This window comes from Cibotium barometz, chromosome 7 (assembly GCF_041138505.1).
Source record: "Cibotium barometz isolate CiBa-2024 chromosome 7, ASM4113850v1, whole genome shotgun sequence".
Lineage (NCBI taxonomy): Eukaryota > Viridiplantae > Streptophyta > Polypodiopsida > Cyatheales > Cibotiaceae > Cibotium > Cibotium barometz.
Genome location: NC_141052.1, coordinates 46975040 through 46986242, shown reverse-complemented (window position 1 = coordinate 46986242; position 11203 = coordinate 46975040).

The following is an 11203-nucleotide window of genomic DNA, read 5'->3' as shown; positions in this document are numbered from 1 at the left end:
CTCGTACAAACAAAAATGGCTTAAGATTCTAGACTTGAGTCTAGAGGCTTGAGCACACACAAGGCGTGAGTCAATAAGCATGAGCCTAGAGACGTGAGCCTATTAGGCATAGCTTGCTCACTAGACCATGTGAACCTATTTAATATAAAAAAGACATGAACCTATTGTATATTAAAAAGGTGTGAGTCTACAAGCGAGAGCCTATAGACATGAGTCTATCGATGTGCGCCTAAATTCACGAGTTTGCAAAATGTGAGCCTATCACGCGTGATGTGAGTCTAGCTCATGGAACCTACATGAGTCTACTAGATGTGAGTCCACCATATATAAGTCTAGCTCACAAGATGTGAACCAAGTCAGATGCCACATTGTTTCAGACATTTGGTGTCAATCATGACTTGGGTTTATCCGACCAAGTAGCCTAAGATGTGAACCATGTTAGATGCCACATTATTTCAAACATTTGGTATTTATCTTGACCTACGTTTATCCCACCAAGTACCCCAACAACCACAACTATGGTAATCAGTACACATCTCATTTGCACTATATTAAATGAACAAGCATTCCATAAAACACTCAACAAACACACAGTGCAAAGGAGCCTCACTTTCTACAGGAGCTCATTATGCAAGCTTCTTCACCATAAAACTTAGTTCTAGTTTCTCTCCGTTTTAGATGAGGAACATTATGGAACATGGCGTAAGGTCGAGAGCCAATGACTCACACTATTCCGAGCCCAAGGAATCTAGAAAGCGTAATCACATAATGTGTCCTCAGTCCTCAGTCATAGAGTTAGCCTACAGCCAGCCATAGCCTACAGCCACAGCCACACCGATGTAGGATAAGTGCCATTGGAAGCCTCACAACCCAACTCCTTGGGGTAAGAAACTCCAAATCATAAAATAGAGGGTTATGCATAACCTTTCCTTATGCTCCACTGCCATGTGAATATGTAAAAACATGGCATTTGAAATGGGAAGGGGGGCTACCTCAAACATCGCACCTAAAGGCATAAAACAAAGCTATTAATCCACATCTCGAGGATGATGACCAAACTTGATGGAACTAGAGATAGCTAGAAAAGTATAATCAATTTTGTGAAGCCATGGGAAGGATTGATGATCCTATTTATTCATTCGAACTTTTCCTTGAAGGTAAAGTAGGTCAGTGGTTTAGGGCACTAACACCACTTAAAAAAAGGCTAGCTATGAGGTCTTGAGACACACTATTGTGGGGGATTCTTACCCAATGGAGCAAGATGGAGCGCCATAGCACAAATGATAACCTCAAGTAGGAAGAAGGAGACACAATGCGGGATCACATTGCTAGAATCAAGTATCTCCATATGAGATGTAGCCTCCATGAAAGGTTAGTTGACTTATTGCTCATCGATCAATTTATGATCGACCTCAAGAGCAAGAGGCTTCATGACCATCTCTAGAGGTCTAGACACTATGTCTTTGATGAGTGTTACTGTGAGGCAATATTTAGACCTAGTAGATAATCTCCAAGATAGGGATGTACAAGTTGTTCACTTAACCAAGACATAGGGGAGACATCATCCAAAGCCTCATTAGCTACAGGAGCCCAACAACAAACATATATAAGAGTTCTAGTCAACGTTTTGAGCATGGATGAGTTGGGAGAAAATCTTCTCAATAGAATAGGCTAGGGCCAACCCCAAGGGTAATCTCAAGGCTAGCTTCTAGCCAGTTCCTCAAACCAGACACCCACACTTACTGCCATGAAGAGATATGGTTTAGTGTGAAATTTTCTGCTCAAACCGTACAAGCACGGAGTGTCCATTCTTAAGCCCTAGATATCAACAATATATTGTGCTCATTTGTAGCACCACAGGAATCATGATACAACCCATTGTTGGTAGTAAGGAAACTTAGAAAGAAGGTGGACTAGTAGGTCGACTTCGACACCACAACCCAAGCTCCCATCACCAAAGTAAACCACCAGAAGCCCTCAATTTTTGACATAAATAACAATTTCATTTTTTATAAGCCTAAAAGCCCTCAATTGCAAATCTCAGCCTTCAGAAATATTTCGAAAAAATAATATATACATTTTAAAAATAAGCATTTAGGGGGCATAGAGAAAAGAAACTCATAAAACTCATTTCACACCACAATACATTCACTTATCACACTCGGTTTGTAAGGCCATTAGTTCTTTTGGCAAGACCACTTGGGCAGTTGGTGAGTGATGAGTGATGACCACCCTCAAGCCCCACCCTCGTGCCCCTATACTCAAGTCATAGATGTTGGTAATATTATATGTAAAATTTGGAAATCTTTTTCTTCCTTCTAGGATCAAATGCGGAAAAAACTAACTTTCTTTTCTCTTACCAATCAAGAAATTTTATAGCCCTAAAACTTGCAGCTCATAGAAACCGTTTCTTTTTCCGAGGCAGAATTTGCCCTTTACTTGTCAGAATTTGTCCACCTTACTGGCTCCTTTCCACGTCGTCTCAATTGAATCCGGCTGCTACTTCGATCAGAATATTGGCACCATTTCGGCCTTGCTAATTAAAGCGTAGACAGAGTCTCCCCGGAGGTGCATCAAATGTCATGTCGCCATGAGAATTGTAAAACGATCTCCGTAGGGTTGCGCATTTCGGCGTGTGACTAATATGCCAAGGTCGTAGTGGAAGAAAGGGGCCTTTGCACGCACCATTAACATAAAACAACATGGGCATCGGGACCTTTATGCATTCGAGGACCCACGTTGTCGTTGTTTGCATGGCCCGTGCAAAACGTGCAATGAACGTTCACACCTACCGCTATAAGTTTCTTTGCTCCGTGCACTCATGTAAAGGTTATATGTCGGTTGATTCACCCTCGTGTCCATGATGTGAAAAAGATACATCATCAAGATTCATCATTTAATCAAACATGAAGGTTCAAGGAAGCTCTCTTAATGATACACTCAAGGGCCAAGGCTAGCTTTTTGAGCTGCCGATTTGCCAAACCATCGGCTCAATTGAACACGAAGGAGGCACAAAGAGCTTTTTCAATGGTACAGATGCTACCTTTCATGAGTTGACAAATCATCGCTTGGATTGAAGCTCTTTGTTGTAAGATACTCATGATACCTTTCTTCACACATAGTGGCATCCCTTACTTGCACAAGGTCTCTCTCACCTCAGAGTAAATCTTTTTATGTGTTTTCTTTCCTTAGTTCATGAGAAAAAATTACATGCATAGACCTTGTTATGTGTTTTCTTTCTATTTGTTCATGAAAAGAAATTACATTCATAGATGGTACAAGTGGTTTATTTCCTCCTATATCTCATGATACTCTTTTCCCTGTATTTGCATAGATGCTTAACTCATCATTCCATCTTGTTTCTTCGGGCTGTTTATGTGTTGCTACTATTTGCCCTTGAATCATTCACATGTTGTGCTACCATTTGACCTTCAAATTAGCTCCTCCATATGCCCTATTTAACCTTGTATCTTTCTTCAAAATTGAAGAGTGGAGTTGATGGATGAATTCCATTTATTTAAAAGATTTTTTAAAAGGAGAATTATGTTTTTGGATGTTACAAATTTTCTTCATTTTCTTTGTTTTTTAATCTTATTTATATCCCTTTTGCATTTAAATTTAAAGCAAGTTTGGAAAATAGCTAAGTTATATGGGATCTAGGGTCTTTTTTTTTTAAATAGCTTATCTTGATTAGTCCATTTTGATCACAAGCCAACACCCTCAACTAGACTAAACAATCATGATGTATTAAGTTTTCTTTTGTTGCTATGCATACGTGTGTACTGTTGAGGTATCGAGCTCAACTAGTGCTATGGACATTGATAAGTAGCCTAGATGATAGCTTTCACACTTATGCCATTGGCAGGGTTGGTGAAAGAAGTAGTACATGGGTAAGGGTATCCATCTCTTTCCGCTCTTTGATTTTGGAGCAATACCTTTGATTATGAGAGCTACAGGTTTGACAGATTATCTTAGATTAAGGCATCCTCTTGGGTGAAGGAAGAAGACCATATTGTGGGGAGTTAAATATGTTTCAATGCATTTTAGGCCCATTTTAGTTGTGTAAGGTTTAGTATGATCATGATGCATCAACAGCTCTCATGCTAGAGCTAGAAGAGGATGACGACAGCTCTCATGCTAGAGCTACAAGAGGATGACGACATGGATGAATTACCTTCTACTACTACAAGACAATCGGTTCCACCAATTGACAACACTGATGGAGTATTTCTAGAAATAGATTTATTTGGAGCCATGGATCTCGTTGAGGACGAGCAAGTTGATGAACTTTAATCTCATTGTTGTAAAACAGGGCACTTTCTTAATTGCACCTTAGTGATGAGGAGGAGGAGCTAGCATTTGTTCTCCTTCAAAGAGCGTGATGGAAGTTCTACCCTCCTCTCTCCCTCCCCCCCCTCTCTCTCTCTCTCTCGCACTCTCTCTCTCTCTCTCTCTCTCTCTCTCATAGACACATATGCTTGCAAAGAGGTAGAAAGAGAAGGCTAAAACACACCCCAGGTGGGAACTAGCAAATATTATATATAAATTCAAATTTTTAAAAAATAAATTTTTGATGGTTATTTCAACGCATACTTTGATGATATTTTGATGCCTATTTCGACACACATATTGATGACACGACTAGGCGTGGTTCAAACTAAGCATCGAAAAACAATGATTCTCTTGTAGTGAGGACACGACCAGAACTAAATCCTTGATGGAGGAGCAACAAGACATGCAATGAAGATGGGGGAGTAAGCCCTCCAATTAAATTGGAGGGCATGACCAAAACTAAATCCTTGATGGATGGGAAACAAGACATGCAGTAAAGATGCGGGAGTAAGCCCCTAAAAGTTTCAAAAAAATTCTTTGAATTAGAAAACTTTTAGGAAACACCTATGTAAATCCTAAAAGAACTGGAAGTAATGTCGGTCAACCTAGCCTACCAGCATACATTTTCTATTATCCACCTTGGAAGGCCTATGACCAATTATGATGTGATTCTTGGATGCACTTTTATGTGCCAAATCGGATGTTACTCTAGGACAAGGGAAGATATAACATCTACCTCCACTCACGACACCCAGGGGGGTGGGGGATACTACCATCAAGGTAAACCTAGAGAACCACTTGAGGGACAGTATCATGAAGGTAAACCTAAAGAACCTTTTCTATAGAGATGTGACCTAGATTCCTATCAACCATGACTTAGGGTCTCATACGAAAGCATGTTTTGAGAACTTAAACTTATTTCATGTGAACAAGATAGTTATAAAATGTACAATCATGATGAGGAAACTTAACTTCCATTACTTCACTATTGGACCCCAAAGAGGAAGAAAATGTACGAGCATGATGAGAAAACTTAACTTCCATTACTTCACTATTAGACCCCAAAGAGGAAGAAAATTGGATGTATCTATTGACTATAAGTCGAAATGACATTGTTCCTAGTAGACCTGTATCTTTTGTACTCATAGAACCAACAGGAGTTGAACCAATTAAAAACAACAAAGAAAAACCTCATATGAAATGCAGAGTCATACCATCCAGAGGCTTAAATGTAAACTTCGAGTCAAGTTGTGCCTTGAGTTTGGTAGGATAATGAAGAGGATGAGGAGGTGTCAGAATAACATCAAGAACTCCTCACAAAATTCCTTGAAAATATAGGAGTTTCTTTGAGAAAGCTAAAAGATCCAATGCACGTAAAAACAAGAGGCCTACCTAGCCTTAAGGATGAAGAGAACTATTTGCATTAAATATTGATGCCTTGAGAGCTACATAAAAGTTATGTTCCAACTGGAAGGATCTAATGAAGAAACAAGGTCATAATGATTTGAAAATAGATCTTGAAATTGCTAAACTTTAGCAAAAAAAATCCTATAGATTCAACCTGAATTGATTCCAAAGACACTTCTAGGTCTAGACAGAGAATATAAAACAAAATTGAGGAGGGTGTGTGCACCAACACCAAAAAGAGAGAAAAAAAAGGAAGGTGTGCACACCAACACCAAAAAGAGAGAAACCAAAAAAATAGCGGTATCTTATGATAGACACCAAAAAAATAGCGGTATCTTATGATAGACACCAAAATTTAGGAAGGTGTGCACACCAACACCAAAAGGAGAGAAACCAAAAAAATGGGGGTATCTTATGATGGACTATAAGATGCCAAACAAATTGACCTAGCACTACCAGGGGAAGAGCCTAAAAGGATTTGGATCTCTATTGACTTGACCCTTAAGGAGGAGACTTAATTAATGGAGTTACTCAAAGACCATAGAGATGTACTCATTTGGAGCTACTTAGCTCTTAAGAGATTCCCGCTAGAAGTCTACCAACATACTATTTTACTAGTGGAACAGTGCAAGTCCAGTAAAACAAAAGCCTTATGCATCCAATGAAACCTATTCCAACACCATCAAGGAAGAAGTGAATATATTTATTTTAGTAAGTTTCATATGAGGGACACTCCTTTGGATAGTTGGACCCCGTAAAGTTAGCCTAAAAACATGCATCTCCATAACTTAAAGGTCCAATAATTCATGGTTACATTTGGAATTTTGTGGCATGGTGACATCATAGTGGGCAATCCAATGGCACCCCCAGATCAAAAATCCAAGTTGATCAGCTAGCCCATGTTTCATTGCACGAACGTTCCTGTGTTTGCACTGCTTCACTTCCTTGACTATAGTATATATCATACATAAAATGCTTAGTAATTCTACATCCAAAATCCAATTATCATGCCAATTTGTATATGAAAACAACACATTACATATAGCTTAGCTTGATTTATTGGGTTTTTTCAAAGTGTATATCTATTTTTAAATTATTTTTCCTCCACTTAGTTTTTTAAAACAACATGTGTTTTTTATTTAAGATCTTGGCAAATGTGAAGCTTCTCATTGAAGATCTAATAATGTGGAGTTGGACAAATATGTTTAGAATGTGTCCATATGATCAATTTGTAATTTTAACAATTGAATTTATTTTGATATTTTGTACAATATTCACTCAATCTACTAGAGGGCCTCCAGAAGTTTAATAATTTAATTATATAGATTTAACATGACCCTTATTGTACTCCAATTTCTCGTGGATCAAATTAGTTATCATGATGAATTTAATAAAAAAATTTGAGTGAATTTGAATAAAGGAAGCCCATTTTTCAGCCATCTTAATCAAAAATTTCCTCTTTGTTCGACCAAAGTCTAAAACAAAGGCTACTTATTAGGTTGGTGTTTCACCAAACCTAGAGAGTATGCCATTTATCAAGAAATTGAGCTATAGTAACATAGTCTTAGTCCTACATGTATATACCACATCATATGGAGGATAGACCGCATAAGCATCTTACCATCTCATCATGCCTTGTTATCATGCCAACTGAACAAAGGTCAAGAAGGTTGACTTCCTAAAGCCTACATTGCTTGCTACATCATATGCATACATGTCATTGCCACATAATGAAGAATGTCCATGTCATCCCGTCACCTCAGCATAATCAACTTAGTTGACTACCTCTTGACTACATGGCATGCCACATCACATACATGCATGGCATTGCCACCTCAGCTTTGTGCATGAGGAATGCCCACATGGAGGTCTCATGTAAGCAAACATTTGCCATGTGGCAAAGTGCCTTGCCACCTAACCACTATTTTCTTTTTTTTTTAATTAAAAAAATTTAAAAAATATTTATTAAAAATTTTAATAGAAAAAATAAATGTGTAAAAATTATTTATTAAATAAATAAATATGAAATATTAGATAAATAAATATTATTTTCTTAAAATAAATAATTATTTTCTTAATTCTAAATTATTATAAGAATAATTAAATTGGTAAAAGTTTATATATTATCCATAATCTAGTTCCAACCAATGAAATATTTACTAGCTTAGTATTTATAACCTAATGTTTTGAGTCACTCTCATTCTTGGAGCTTCACCAATTTTGGAGATGTCTCCATTTCAAGCATATGTTAATCTTGTTCTAGTATTACTTTAATCTTAATTATCTGTAATTTTAAGCTTGATCTTTTTGTACCTATCTCTTAGCATGGGTTCACAAAGTCGTAGGAGTAGAAAAAGTAATAGGCAACAAAATCCCCCAATCAATCTTATTGATGAGCAGGAAGCAAGGGATCACATGGAGGATTGAATGGAAAAGAGATCGCTAGTGTAAAGCAAGGACTCAAGCATTGTAGCACATGGTGGGTTCGATTGATGAGGCATCATCTCCTCCCCTTGGCCATTCTCCATCTCTTTCCCATGACCCCACTCCACCTCCTTCTCCTCTACATTCTCCCACAATTCTTTCTCCACACTATTTTGAGCCCTTTACCACTCCTCCTTTGCATGTTGCTGCTCATGTAGCACTCCACCCTCCGGTGTTGACCCCCCATGAGATGGACACTCCTATCTTCAATGTCTCTGGACCACATTTTGGCATGCCCGCTGAGGTTGGCACTCTTCTTTTGGGTGTGACCCATGAGTTGGCCACTCCTCTATGTCTCTCCATCTTTGGGTGCTCCCTCCGATCTTGCCACTCCTTTCTTGGGTTGGGTGCCTCTCCATGAGCTTGCCACTCCTCTACTCGGTGCCTCTCCACCCATGGGTGCAGTCCTTGAGTTTTCTTTGCCTCTCTTGGGTGAAGAGAGGTGACACCTATGAGCCCTCGCCACTCCTCCATCTACTGCTACTACATCCCATGAGCTTGATGCCACTTCTCCTCAAAGTGATGTCCTCGCCTCCCTTGGGTGATATCTATGAGCTCGCTTCTACTACATCCCATGAGCTTGATGCGAATCCTCCATCTAGCATAGCCCCTGAGCTTCATGACACTCCTCAAAGTGGTGGCGTGTGCTTCCCCCATCACTCCTCACTTCGGTGACATTGATGACATTGTTGATGACCATGTGCTTGCTACTCCACCCTGCTATGTTGCTCATGGGGCATCTTCTCATGGGAAATCCCTTTTCATGTTTGTTGTGCACAAAAATATGATAATTCTTTCTTCGACAAGTACTTTGTCAGCCTCAATATGGCATTGCAGTCTACTATGCTAGATGCATTACTATGGCAATCGTGCATAGCACAATGTTCCATGGATTTTGTGATTTACAGCTCACATTCAAGGAGGGCGAGTGCGAGTACTTTGCCAGCCTCAATATGGCATTGCAGTCTACTATGCTAGATGCATTACTATGGCAATCGTGCATAGCACAATGTTCCATGGATTTTGTGATTTATAGCTCACATTCAAGAAGGGCGAGTGCTAGTGTGCTACAGAGCCTAAGACAGTCCTACAACTTAAGCCTGAGATTCAAGGAGGGCCAATGCTAGTGTGCTATAGATCTTGAAGAGATTCTACAACTCAATTAAGCATAAGATGAATTTAGATGGATTGGCTGGTACTATAGAGGTGCTTACTATGACGATTGTTTCCAGTTATAGTGTTATACTAGGTATGCATCGTGCCACTTCTCTAATACTTTAGATTCATTGTTGAGAACTTCAAGTGGGGTTTGTAAAAGGAGAGAGAGATTGGAGAGTGGGATTGAGTGTGCTCTATGGGATAGTAGTGGCATGCACCACGATGTACTCGTTTATTGGACCCCAACATGAGGGTGATGATAGAGAGGTTTTGGGAGGTGCACTATCATGCATCACAAGAGTACAAGAAGGCATTGTGCATAGGGTTAGTCATGGAGTGGGGAGTACATACTGCATGGGGCTTGCTTTCCTCAAATGGCATAGACAGAGTTGTACTTTGAGTTTAGGTCTTTAGACCATGATATTACCATCAGCTACTACTCATTCAAGGTTTTTAATCCTTGGTTTGTAGGTACCATGTTGGGTTGCAGCTTTTATATGATGTCTTTCGTGGCTTAACTAGGCATCCGCCGGGGGGTGCTGCCCACAAGAAGAGGATTTCATCTACCATGGGAAGTCTTGTGTTATAGGGACATGTAACTCTATTCTTTTGTGCTTGTACGTGGCTACTACTAGGTGGCCATCACGGTGCATATTAGTTATCGACATGCATTAGTGGGTAGTAGTGGATGGCATTAGCAAGCACCCCAAAGGAGAGAGTCACCATTAGAGAGTATCACTTCTAGATTAGTGACCGCCCTCATAGTGCCCACTTTGTGCAGCATTTTGTCCATCATCATGATGACTTTTTGGAGATTGTGGGGTCACATGGAGGATAGGGTGATGGATATGGTGCGATGGATGTGGGGCATGGTTTAAAAGGGCTCATTAGTTCTATTAGCTATATTCTTGGCATGTCATAATACAATATCAATTAATTGCGAGATTCTTTAAGACAGGGCATGGGAAGGGGGAGCATGATGGTGACAATGCGTGTTTGCACTTACTCTTTTTTGTGTATGGCACAAGGGGTCTCGTCTTATATGCAAAAAAAGAGTGGGTTTGGGTAGAACATCACACCCATCCGGCATTTGCCGATGGGGGTGAAACTTCGAAAGTGATTCCATGGGGATACTCTCCTGGACTCACAAAGTTTCATCCCCAGCGCGCATGAGGGGTGTGATAGTGTGTTGCCACTCGTTCTTTTTTGCATATGACCCAAGGAGTCCCATATGCAAACAAGTGTAGGTTTGGGTAGGATATCACACCCATACAACCCAATGGGGGTAAAACATTACAAGTGGTTCCATGGGTTTTTTCTACCCCCACTTACAAAGTTTCATCCCCATCGGATGTCATATGGGTAACACACTCGTGTTTTCTGCATATGTCCCAAGGGGTCTTTTATGCAAAAAAAGAGTGGGTTTGGATGAAATTACACCCGTCCAAAATTTTATAAGGGTGAATCTTGGCAAGGGGGTCCATGGAATTTCTCTCTCACTACTCGGTTATCAAATTGTATCCCCATTGGGATGGATGGGTGTGATAGTGTGTTGCCACCATCCGCTCTTTTTTACATATGGCCCAAGGGATCTCCTATCCAAAAACGAGCAGGTTTGGGTAGGACATCACGTATATCTAACATCTAATGGGAGTGAAACTTTGTAAGTGGATCCATTGGTCTTCTCTCTCCTCACTTAAAAAGTTTCATCCCCATCTGATGTTGAATGGGTGTGATGGTGTGTTTCCCCACCCACTCTTTTTGGCATATGGCCCAAGGGGTCTTGTATGCAAAAAAGAGCGGGGCCATATGAATAAAACAG